At 37.9% G+C, this 13,021-nt stretch overlaps 1 protein-coding gene across 7 annotated transcripts in view; it reads right to left on the bottom strand.

The window, feature by feature from the left end:
• Positions 1-12,753, bottom strand: part of tenm3 (teneurin transmembrane protein 3) — a 186,206-nt gene extending 173,453 nt beyond the window's left edge. For all 7 annotated transcript variants that reach the window (XM_058079310.2, XM_058079326.2, XM_058079334.2 and 4 more), the window contains exon 1: positions 12,610-12,753. The gene's annotated coding sequence lies outside the window, so the exon portion shown is untranslated. The remainder of the gene's footprint in view (positions 1-12,609) is intronic.
• Positions 12,754-13,021: the final 268 nt, after the last annotated feature.

The raw sequence follows: 13,021 nt of genomic DNA, 5'->3' as shown, positions 1-13,021 counted from the left end.
AGATTTGCTTTGCTTTGAAACAATGCATGATGGGAAGCAGTTAAGAGAGCTGTTATTTTACCCTTGTATTGGTACTTGTCTTCTATATTTATTACATACAATGTCTTTTGTGAGTTAAGTTGCTGAGTGATGAATTTTAGCATTCTTTCTTCAGTCAGACTGTTTTATTGAGTTTTACCTTCTGTGATTTCCGATGCGTTGACAAGCTCGTTGTGAGTTCCCTTATGCAGCTTATGTTTTATATTATTACACATAACATGATGACATAATGTGTGCTTATTTGGATATTTCTTTTGATAATTTTGATGAATTAGATGACTCAAAATGATGCCTGTACAAATGACCAGGTGGTTCATTGATGAACAACCACATAAAAGTTCAGTGAAGTTCAGTGACTTAATGTCTTTTCCTATCTTGTGCACAGTGAATACATGTTTTGGCATTTTTTTCTGCAATGCCACTCCATGTACATCTACATTACCTGCTTATACTATACATGTATCCGTAGTGGTAGTGTAATATTAAACAAAATACATAACATTATAAGAATACACTTCCAAGACAACTGAGGCCACATTCATCCTGTGAACTTAGAGGAGTCTGTGATCCTGTTGGTTCAAAGCCTTTCTCGTTCTTCATGTTTCTATTTTCAGCAAAGATTGTCTCAGATCTTCTCTTTCCTATGTCATATCTGTTCATCGTGTTTGTCGATGTGGCTCGTTCAGTTGTTAGATGAGAAAATATGGATGGTATCAAGTCAGGACAGGCTGGATATGTTTTAATCTGAAAAGTGAAGATTATTCATTTGCATGCTTCACATAATGTATTTGCATTGATTTTTGACATTGATAATTGCTGTCCTGCAGAAGGAAAATACATTAAATGTAATCTGTCTAATACTGACATAACTGATATAGATATGTGTTCTGGATTCAGGCCTCTGTTTGTTTTACATGGAAAAGGACATTATATATGTATTTATAATACTAAATGGCTCTACGTAGTCACATGACCTAACCATTCCACCTTGTTTATCCAAGTCCACAGGCATTGTTCTCGCTCATACCCAATTCCTGCTTCTTTCACGCTACCAATGAATTGTTGAGTACACCGTACTGCCTGGGGTGGAGGTTCCCATTCCCATTCCTTCCATCGTGATTTTCTGTTCAAACCACTTGAATCCCCTTTTTTCATCAATTACTGTCCTTACGATATACATGAAACAATATCTTCATGCTTCATGTTGTGGTTTAGCCTTAAAATCGTTATGGAAAGCCTATTTGTTAGAATAGCAACAGTAATAATAAGATACTCAAATGTCATTATTTTAATGATTTTCAATTAATAATGTATATACTGTACATATATTCAATTCAACGTACATTTGTGCTACATAAAACAATATTAAGTCGTCATTTAACCTTAAACAAACGTCTCTGGATTCTTAATTTTTATATTAGTCTAAATATGGATTTTTTGGTGCTAAAACTAGGCATTATTCAATCCCAAAACAGCATGATTTTATATATTTTTAAAAAACGGTGAGAGTCAAACGGCCTAAGTAGAAGTGCCAAGTTGCAGTGGAAGACTGTATATTAGTCCTGTTGTATGTCGCTCTGACAGAAAGTGTTTTGTTGAAATGGGTTTCTACTCAGCTTTTGGCAATGTTTCTGCCAATGACTACTCCCCAAGTCCTGTTCCTTTCTTATAAAACTTAAATTGGTTAGTGGAAAAAAAAGAAGTTCAGCAAAATCCTGCCAGTCTGCACATTCCTGCTCTTGGGTTCACTTGTCTCCCCTCCTCATAACATCTTAGTCTGCGTTGTGTGTCTCTTAGCTGGATGCTTTTTCACCCTGCCAAGGAGGCACAGTAACATTCTGCACGTAGGAGGACTGGCTCAGCCGCACAGTTCCTTTCCATATTTATGACTGAGAGGTGTGCAAGGAATTACTCCCACATCCCCCTCCCAACTTACCTTTCCCTCCCTCGGCTCTCGTCTATGTTCCCTCTTTTCCATCTGACAGACCTTCCAGAGTGCCTACTAATCACAGAGGGCTTCCACTAGTATACCTGAAGTTCATTGGCTTTAGTTTGACATTTTGTTCCTCTGTGCCAACATGGTGGAGTAATATCCACAGTAATCCATGCATCCATCCTTTCATTTTCTATATCGCTTCTCCACCTTAGGGTTTCGGGTAAGATGGGGACTATCCCAGCTGACTTCAGTCGAGAGGCGTAGTACAACCTGGGCTGGTGGCCAGCCAATAGTAGGGCATACACACCAATTAAAATTTGAACCAGCTGAAAAATTGCAAGAATTTCAATTTGCACTGTTGGACCTTTAGGATGTGCTCCAAAATTCAAAAAGTAGTCAGCAATTTATTGCAGTAAAGTGAAATACACTGTTCATCTGTAGATCAAACGTTGAAGACCAAAGCCTCTTGGCTCTTGGCAAAAATATGGATTCAATGTCATTTTCTGTTAGGCCTTCAGTCATGGTTTCCTGATGGCAAAAGCAAAAAATATTTGCCTCTTTGGACACAATCAGATTGTTGAGCTGCGTAAGCAAGGCCAAGGTTGGAAGAAGTAAGATAGTCATTTGAAACATCCTCAAAGATCCTGACAGTTGTGGATCCAATTCTCTGCCTGTCATGACACTGGACAATACTTGGCCTAAATGAAGGTTGTTATTGGTGTCGAGTGCAGACCAAGTGTAGGATCATCTGCGAGAGAACAGTTAAAAAAAATCTTCAAAGGCCTTATGTCCTCTGATGCCACGAAATGCTACATTTGGAAGTTGCACAAAAGCACAAACATGGGAAATTGAAAAGTGGAAGAAAGTTGGATGGTACTGATTGGTTCCCATCTTACTGGCGTGACAAGAAGATCCCACCTGAGATGTTTTCCACATGGCACAGTGGAGGGGGAGCCATCATGATCTGAGGTACTTGTTCCTTCAGTGGAACAAGGGAGCTTCAGGTTTTGCAGGGGCATCAAACGGCAGCTGGTTAAGTGGAGATGCTGCAGGGGTCATTCCTCATGACTGAAGACCCTTAGACCCATAGACCCTTGTGGTAATGACTGTTTTTTTTTCAACAGAACAACACTACAGTTCACAATACCTGCTGACGAGGATGAGCATCACTCTTTTGAAGAATCTCTTTTGAAGAATCTAAACGAGTGAGTGTGCCATCTTTTTGACTTGATTGATTTTTTTTCTGAACTTCCAAGAAGAAAGACCAATGGAAGCTTATTTCAATCAAAACAAAACCATGAGGAGTTTAAGGTAAGCACTGAACAAGAAAATCAAGATTTACATTTATTCCAGATTCATGCAGCCACAGCAGTAATTATTAAACATGTTCTACTGTATTTGTTGTTACCTTGTGTATTGTTTGAACTGCAGACTCTTAAGGGTTCCTGTTTCTATTACCGAATTTCTGGCACTTGTTCAATTGACTACCAAACTGATCAAAGAAAAAAAAACAGGGGCCATAGTTGGATACAATATTTTAAAAGCAAATGAATGAATATTTTAATAGTCATATAATAAAAGAGAGTTTAAAAACAAACTGATGATGTAACCATTCAGCAAGCCCAAGCACACAAGAGATTACAGTTACACAAAAACAATATGAAACCTTCTGGGAACTAATTCATTGTTTTAACTCTACAGAAACAAACGTCTACCACAATCACTCGACAGTTTAGCTTTTTTTAGCTACTAAAAATTAGCATCCCTTGTAGACATATTTGTATGCTATTGATGCAGGGATGCGCTGTAAGGTTGATTGCTGGTGTGCCACTGACTCCTTTGGAGTTTTTTTTATGTAATACTCATTAAGAGGAAAGCAAGGAAAAGAAACGGATAAGTCACTTTTGGGAAACAATTTGGACAAAAAGTACTTGGTTCCATTCATTTATTTAATTCATGAAGTGAAAATACACAAAAAACAAGAAAGTAAAACACTAATGCCTTAACTAGCTTGCGGCATATTAAAACCTCCACATCAAATCCTGTCTATATCGATATGAATGATATGCTTAATTTTGATATCGTGCTTAACAGAAATACTGATATTTGTAAAAAATCGATATCAATCCAGGACCATGGAATAGACTTTGCCAGGGAGGCTGAGGAGTGTGACCCTTATTAGGGTTGTGGGTATGCTGGAGCCTATCCAGCCTATCACAGCTGTCTTCGGGCAGCCAAACAACCATTCACACTCACATTCATACATATGGACCATATGGACGATATGGAGTCACCAATGAACCTACAGATTTTTTTTTATTTGTTCACTTGGCAGATCATCATTGTTCATACAGCTTAAATTCTAGTACATATAAACTTAAGACAAGCAAACTGGTGTAACATAGTACGAATAAAGCTATTTTAAGGATATTTGGCCAAATTGTAAGAACATTGCAAAGCACTAGACATAAAATTTAAGCTTATTACTACTCACTTATACTAGATACACTGCTTCGACACACACACACACACTTGGAGTCCAGGATATACACACTGCAGAGTAGAGTTTCAACATGGATGAGCACCAACGATCCAAATTTGAATATGCGCAGACATCGAGAGGAACACATTCACAGTGTGTGAAAATGAGTGTGTTTTGTTTTTGTGTGGACTGATATGCAAATACAATTACAGCAAGAGAGAATTTCACACTTTCAGGCAGGATGGCGCTGACCTTTCCACACATAAACGCATACATTTTCATTCTGTGTTTATTTTTTGCTGCAAGTCTAGTTTTATTTTGTGTTCTCGTGGCCTAGCTGAAACATGAAAAATGTTTTCTATTAAAGCAGAGGTGTGGATTCCAATGTGTGTGTGTGTGTGTGTGTGTGTGTGTGTGTGTGTGTGTGTGTGGAGTCCAGTCCACTTGAGCCAAACTTTAGTCTGATGACTTGAAAATACCGTGTCAAGTAAAAATGGGTCTCCATTCTTTTTCTGCGACTAAGTCTTGTCACACGGGTCTTACTTTATTTAAACAATAAACCAATTCAAAATGTACCATGCTTCAAATTTAATAGATACATTATTAAAATAGAATTTTATTTGAGAAACAGTAAACAGTGCTTGTAAAATTCCAAGCCTGTGACTTGAGACTTGACTCATCTGATTTGCTCCCACTTCTGTTATTAAGTACGATGAATGCAAACCATTTAAACCCAAAATAAGCAGCAAATGCAAGCATAAGCGCGTGAGAATGAGCATGAGCACCTGCAAGTTAGACTTTTTTCATCCCACCCACCAGACCTGTAAAAAATATATTTTTTTAAACCTTCAACATCCAAGCGGTAGCCAGCAATATGGCTGCAATGCCGTTCTTTAATTATCGTAAGTCTTGAACTATGATGATTATTCTGGTATTTCAACCCTCATGAGGATAAGCGGTAGAAAATGAATGAATGAACAATATTTACATTATTTGGAACAAGACAGAAATCTATTAAAACATTCCAAAAAAGTCACTAATGGAATGGACAGTTTTTATAAGTCCCACATATTCCTTTTTCAAGATCCCAAAATTCCAACTTTTCACACATTTCTCTGTGATCTTAAAAAATCCTACGATCCTACGATCTTCACATTGTGTTCCGTTTAGCCTTTTATTTTGTATTGGTTGGCTTACCTGCACGGAGGGTCGAGTCCAGTGGTTAGCGTGCAGGCCTCACAGCTAGGAGACCTGAGTTCAATTCCACTCTCGGCCATCTCTGTGTGGAGTTTGCATGTTCAGGTTTCCTCCCACATTCCAAAAACATGCTAGGTTAATTAGCCACTCCAAATTCTCCATAGGTATGAATGTGAGTGTGAATGGTTGTTTGTCTATATGTGCCCTGGGATTGGCTGGCCACCAGTCCAGGGTGTACCCCGCCTCTCGCCCCAAGACAGCTGGGATAGGCTCCAGCACCCCCGCGACCCTCGTGAGGATAAGCGGCAGAAAATGAATGAAGGAATGGCCTACTTGTATTGTATTTGGTTTTGTTTCCCGCCCCCCTTTCGGTTTTGTTCCAGTCTGTGGTGGAGCAACGAGGTACATCAGCAGCCACTTGACAGTTAATCATGCTTTTAAGCACAGCAGCTGCAGCAGGAAGTGGGATTGTACTTCACTATTGAAGAGCTGCATCCCTTTCTAGTCTGCGTCTCGCACATATTCTTTTCTGTTCTTTTCTGTCTTCCTGCTCCCTTGGAATTTGGAATTACAAGTTTTATGTTGTACTTTGTATTGATATTGTGTATTTTTTGTCATGCACCGCGTCTCTGCCAATACAGGAATCCTCACATTTTGATTTCACTGTCCAAACATAAGTAGCAGTTGTAAGTCTCAAATACTATAGAAACCTAAATTATTCATATTTCCGTAAATCCAAGACTATTCTTACTTTCCATAAATCTGGAATACTTCTGTTGTGATTTACGGGCTGTCCACGCGGAAATGTTGTCAGGTAAAAATGGCAAATTATCTTCGCTATATCGCTACAGCCTCTCATCGACACAGACACAGCGTACTGGGTTCCACTGTCTAGTATTGTGTTCCTATTTCTGTAGTATTGCTCTATTCTTTATTGCTGCCTCTGTTCCTTTATCTTCCTGCCATTGGCGTTGCTCGGCTCCAGCTACATCTTAGCTATTATGACTAATCATTGTAATTCCAAGAAGCATGGCTGAAGCCTTCTAACGAGAAAAGAAAATGCAAGCGTGGCTGAAGACAAGTCACTGTCTTTCTCTTAAACATGGCGCCTATTCACTTCAGCGACCCAAGCATTTCTACAGGAATAAAAATATATAAATCGCAGATCCTTTGTCATCATAAATTTATTTCAAAAATGGCCGAGAGGAAAACAAAGTTCCCACGGTTCATGTGGCGTGCTTACCCAGCCGCGGCCTTCTCCCCTTTTCACGCTTTTAAGTGAGCTGGCTGGCTGCTATGACAGCGCCACAGTATTTTTTGTGCATCACATTGAATACAGTCAAGCAAATCCTCGTGTCGGTGTTAAATACTTCCGGCAGGGGTGTCTAAACTTTTTCCACCAAGGATAAAAAGATGCAGGGGCCACAATTCTTCACATTTGTGTTTATAAAACCAATCCTGTGGAAGTGAAAATATGCTTAACACAATTTACCATTAAAAATACCTGTATAATTAGTAGAATTAATAACAATAATATATAATAACAAATAAATGTAACACATTTTTTATTTGCAATTTTATTTCAATATCCAGGATTTTTAAATAAATAAATATACTATGGGCAAACCAAAACAAGCTGTTGGCCACAAATAGCCCCCAGGGTGGACTTTGGACCCCACTGAGTGGAAAATTCAATGAAAAACAGTATTCATCATGGGGGAAACAGTCATTGTGTAATGATCCATGACAAAACACGCAGTAATACGACAGACGAGAAAGTAGCGTTGAACGATTGTGAGGTCCGATTTTTTTCGAGGAGGCGTTTTTATCACCATATATTATTATATTATTAAGATTATAATTTTGTTGTTATTATTATTATTTTATAACTATCACAACAGCGTTTTATTTGGTCTCCAAAAATGTAGAAGATAACATCATTCAGTGCCAATTTGTTTGACAATTTCAACCCCCCCCCCCCCGCATGGTTTTGGTATTCGGGATTCACACAACCATGCATAGATGTATAGCCTGCAAGTATATTGTTCGAAATTATAGATGGACAAAATGTTTAATTCTGAACTCTATACTCCTTTTTTCTATATGCTTTTACAATGTAAAGCGTCTTAGATTTTTTTAAAAAGTGCTCTATGAATAAAATGTATTATTATTGGCTAATTTCTATAGTTTCCCAGCCTTTATACTTGGAAATTTTAAAAAAGCTTGAGATCACATCAGAAGTAATAACAAAGTGCATTTTATACAATATCTTACTTCGCTTACTTGCATGGAACTATGGCATTGCTGTCGCTACACGTTTGCAATTTATCATATGCCCTCTGTATCACACGTGGAAGAGAAATGCCGTGATTTCAATGATCATCATGTCTGTAATTGACTTTTGAGTCTTTATTTTGCTTTTTGTTATGACAGACTGTGAGATGTAACTGTTTTGTTAGCTTGTAACTGAGCGATTGCATCATAGTTAGAGTCTCTCACACACACACACACACACACACACACACACACACACACAACAAAGCACACGTGCAAATGTAAGTGTAAGGAGCAATCACAGGACACTTTGTATGTGACCTTGATTGAACCATCAACACTTCCAGTTCCTATAAACCACACAGAATTACAAACCTACCTAACCTAACACTAACCACCACTGATTAATTCTTCATTAGTTCCTCAGAAACTACTCCAAATGTATGTGCTTTAGTTCCTCAACTTCAGGAATATAAGATGTTACATTCGTATTCCACACACTTTCAACCCTGTGGCTTAAACAATGATGCGTCCAAACAATGGCTATGCAGTCAAATAACCCTATCATAACCGGAATATTAGCAATAAGCCGGTTGCACACGGCCATGTAGACACCAATATCCCTTTTGAAAAACCCCAATATGCTCATATTCTGTTTCTTAAAAACCTGAATATTACCCCTGTGTTACCCCTTTCCTAACCTGAATATTGGGTCATGTATACGCCTACCGGGATATCCCCATCGAAAGGAATATGGATTTGTGTTCTGCGCATGTTCCATTCAAAAGGAATCTTGGGTCTTTGAAGGGAACTATTGAATTTGAAAACATGGCGGCACGCAAAACTGCACGTTTTTTGAGCGAGGAGGAAACTAAACATCTCATTAATGTGGTGAAATGTCCAGGGTTGTTCATTATAGTGGAAGAAGAAATCAGAAATGATGCACATTGTGTCATGACGTTCTCCGTGCGTTGAGACATAGTCTGTGCGTCGGGAGATCCCGATTGTTTACGATTACAATGTCTACAGGAATAACCCTGTTTGCTCAGGCATGTAAACAGGTTATTCCGAATGTTTCAGAAACCGGAATATTGACTGACTGTAGACGTAGTAAATGATGCATCAATGATGCGTCTAATTTATGGAAGTTCCTGTGATGCTTGGAGTGCAGATTCAGGAAGTAGCAAATTGGAGTACTAACGAGCACACTATTGTCACCTTTTGAAGTCTTTTTGATCTGACAAATATTAAGTAAATTGGATCAAGTGTAGGATTACTACAGCTTCTGCTTGGAATTCTTGGACCACGGCAGATGTTCAGCTCAGATGAAAAAAAAAGGTCCTACATCACACTCACCGAGACTGACGCTGGGAACAGAGGTTAGAAGAAAGATAGCAAGGTTTATAGTCTGTCCTTCTTTGTAAATATGCCATGTTACAATGTCGACATCTATGGCTTGTAAACAAGAATGGCCTATGTACGTATGTGCAAAATGTATTTCTCTTTAGAGTTGGTGGGTGCAGCTTGTATTCAGCTTACCCTATGGTTAAAAAATGCCATTCAACCATATATATACATATAAGTATCATATTTACAATATTCACCATTACATCAGTCATTACATCATCAACTTACAGGTTTTTGCAGCTCGAGAGATGAGTTATATTTGATTTTCAACGCATCAAAAACAATCCTGATCTACAATAATCCGACCATCATGGTTAGATTCTATTGATTCATTTACAGTACAAGTGTTACATGCAGTATCAGCTCGTTTATTATTGGCCCGCATGTTGCAGCGTGACACGGTGGTGCTGTGGCAACGGCCTCAAGATGACAAAGACGGGACCCAAGTGCAGGTAAAAGGAATAAAGACTTCACAGCAGAAAAAGCCACCCGGCAAGAGAAACCTAACAAGCACAAAGCTCAATGCTCCAATCGAAAGGCAAACACAACAAATAATCCCAACACAATTTAGCCGCAGGTGCGTGAAAGCGGCAGGTTAAGGCGGCGGAAAACTAGATGGAACCAAACAGGAAGTATAACAAAATAAGAGCATGAAAACGTAGCTAAGGCAGGAACGGAACGCAAAGTCCAAATTGGCAACCGGAGCGTGACACCGCAGCGCATTCTAAAAATACAATTAAAGAAGACTGAAACTACTAGTAAAAATAGCAAAAAAGATCAAAGGGTATCATATATGTTCATAAATTAAATTCATCAAAATTATAAACTAATAAAATGAAATGCAGGCTGTTTGGGCACCCCTTAAATAAAACTCTGCAAGCCCACATTTAGGTCATTTTTGGCACACCATCAACCATACTGTACCAAGTTGTGATGGTGATGTTAGCTCTGTGGGCGTGTGTGTGTGTGTGTGTGTGTGTGTGTGTGTGAGATTTTAAATGATTATATACTTCAAGCTCAGGTTAGGTCGGTAGGTAGGTAGAAAAGTACAATAGCAATGAATAGAAATACAGAATTGGTGAGATAAAGGCTGCTTCAAGGCATACTGTATATACTGTGTATTTAAATAGATATGCAGTAGTTATGTTACACTTATTGTGTAATGACTGAAGGTTATTCACACAATAATAAATGATATATTACTACATATGTTATTCTGCACCTACATTATTTTGTTTTTATGCCAGACATTTTTTTTCACCCACCGCTGATCTACTCTCACATTTCTCAAATTCAAATCATTCCGACATCAAAAGGTTCACCTCATTCAGGAATCAAACGCATTCCATTTCAAATAATTCTCTAATTTTCTCTAAGTCCACTTTGTCCGCAGCAACATTCCCATTGAAAATGAATGGAAACAACGTACACAGAGCCTTCAACGTATCTAGGACATTCGAGCTGATGACTTTACACACCCCAAAAATTCCCAATATTCCACATTTTCGGCAACACAAATCCTAAGAATTCTTACCACTCGCATATTTCTCACCCGATTCAAACCATTCCAACACCAAAACATTCAGCTCATTCAAAACATCCAGGCTATTTCTTCTACACATTCCAACAATTCACAATTATCCAAGAATTCCACATTTCCAGTACAGCATTTCAGCTCAGCTTCAGCAATTCATTTTCAAATGTCCACATTTCTCAACCCATACAAACCATTCCAGCATCAAAACATTAAGGATAACAATTTCCACATTATGGAAAGTCACGACTTTCCCATAATTTCACATTTTCTGTCTCAGTTCAGCCTCAGGATTCACTCTAACTTCTACACTAATTGGCCTTTCTATTTATTATTACTAGTCTCAACATTTCAACAGTCTTTTGTTACACATATTCTTGCTCTTTTCTCAAATGTTTCAGTTGTATTTATTTGATTGTACTTTTAGAATGTGCCGAGGGCCAGTAAAGAACGAGCAGCGGGCACCAATGGCCCCCAGGCCGCACTTTGGACACCAGTAAGTCATCGTAAAAACAGATGACGACTGTATTTTGCAAATAAATGCACAAATTTGGGCTTTCTGGAACTAAAACTGAATTGACTTGATGTGTGTCCATCTGTGTGTGTGTGTGTGTGTGTGTGTGTGTACACCCAAGTCCAGATATTGATCCGTGCATCTGTCCAACCATTTTCTGTACCGCTTTTCCTCACTAAGGTCGCATGTCTGCTGGAGCCTATCCCAGCAAGAGGACGACATACACCCTGGACAGGTCGCCAAATATTGACAAATGTATTTATGTATAAGTTTTGACACACTGTACAATATATACGTTCATTATAAAAAAGATTAATTTAGTTTAGATTTACTTGCTAAATATCAGTGAATAATACATGAAATTTAAAAACAATTAAAATGTAATAAAAAAATACATAATTATATAAATATGTATGTATATTATGGATGTATATGTATTTATGAACTTATAAGATGTGAAAAATATATAATTGTAGAGCATGAGCATATTTGCCTGTGTCCAGACTTCAGACCCCCTGTACATAATATACGTACACATATAAACAGCTATATAGGTATTGGACAAAAAGGAATTTAATAGAAAAAAATACATATACCAAATTATTTTTAAAAATCTAATCAAATAAGTGTAAAAACTGTTAGTAGATTATCATTATTAATAATTAGTAATAACCCTAATGAATATTAATACATACATTATGTCATAATAATAATAACAAAATAGATAACAGGAATAAATCAAATGTCAAATATGTATTTTATATAATATTTAAGATTATATATTGACTAAAAATGTTAATACATAATTTGTATAATTGTATACACATTATTTCAGGTTAAAATTGGATAATCTTAAACTGAAAAATATATAAACACAAAATGTAAATGTAAATCCATTGTAAATGAAATAAAGACTTTAAAAGATGGATGTATTAATGCTATACTACTATACTATATTATACTATACTATACTATACTATACTATACTATACGTCCATCCTATTGTTTCCATATGCACTCGTGCCTGCACGTGTCCATCCTTGACAGCCTTTTGAAATGAACAGCAAAAGGCGGCATGAAGAAGACGTTGGAGACTCCGGCAACAACTAAGTCTTCCGATTGCCATTATTCCTTTACTTTGGTTTCTCTTTGGCACACGTCTGGCTGCTTGAACGCCGACCGATGACGGAATAAAGTCATTTGGTCGGACTTTGACTTTGACTTACCTGAGATGTTCCTCGTGCGCGTCGTCAAGCAGACTCCTCGATGGAGGAAAGACGACATGGGGGGTGGGAAAAAGCTACAAAGTTCTTCTTCCACTCGGTTGGTTTGTCTTTGCCTTTGTCCGTCTTCTCTCGTGTGTCTTTTAATTGTGAATATGACGTAAAAAAGGAGAGCAATTGAAAGAATGCTGCGTCCATCCAAAGACAACAGTGTCGTTAGAAAAGACTACACGCCTTCAAAAAGAAAGACGGTGTTTGCATCTCCGCCTGTGTGACCTTGTGATGGATTCATCACGTCCAACTGTGAACGAGCGCCACCATCATCGTCATCACCATCAACGATAGAGCCTCCAACAAGTCGGAAAGTATAAAATAACAAAGTGCTCTAAAGGTCAACCATTTTGTTCGCTCGTCC

This window comes from Doryrhamphus excisus, linkage group LG9 (assembly GCF_037039965.1).
Source record: "Doryrhamphus excisus strain RoL-2023G ecotype Guam linkage group LG9, RoL_Dexc_Guam_v1.1, whole genome shotgun sequence".
NCBI lineage: Eukaryota > Metazoa > Chordata > Actinopteri > Syngnathiformes > Syngnathidae > Doryrhamphus > Doryrhamphus excisus.
This window is presented reverse-complemented; position numbering and strand designations above follow the sequence as displayed.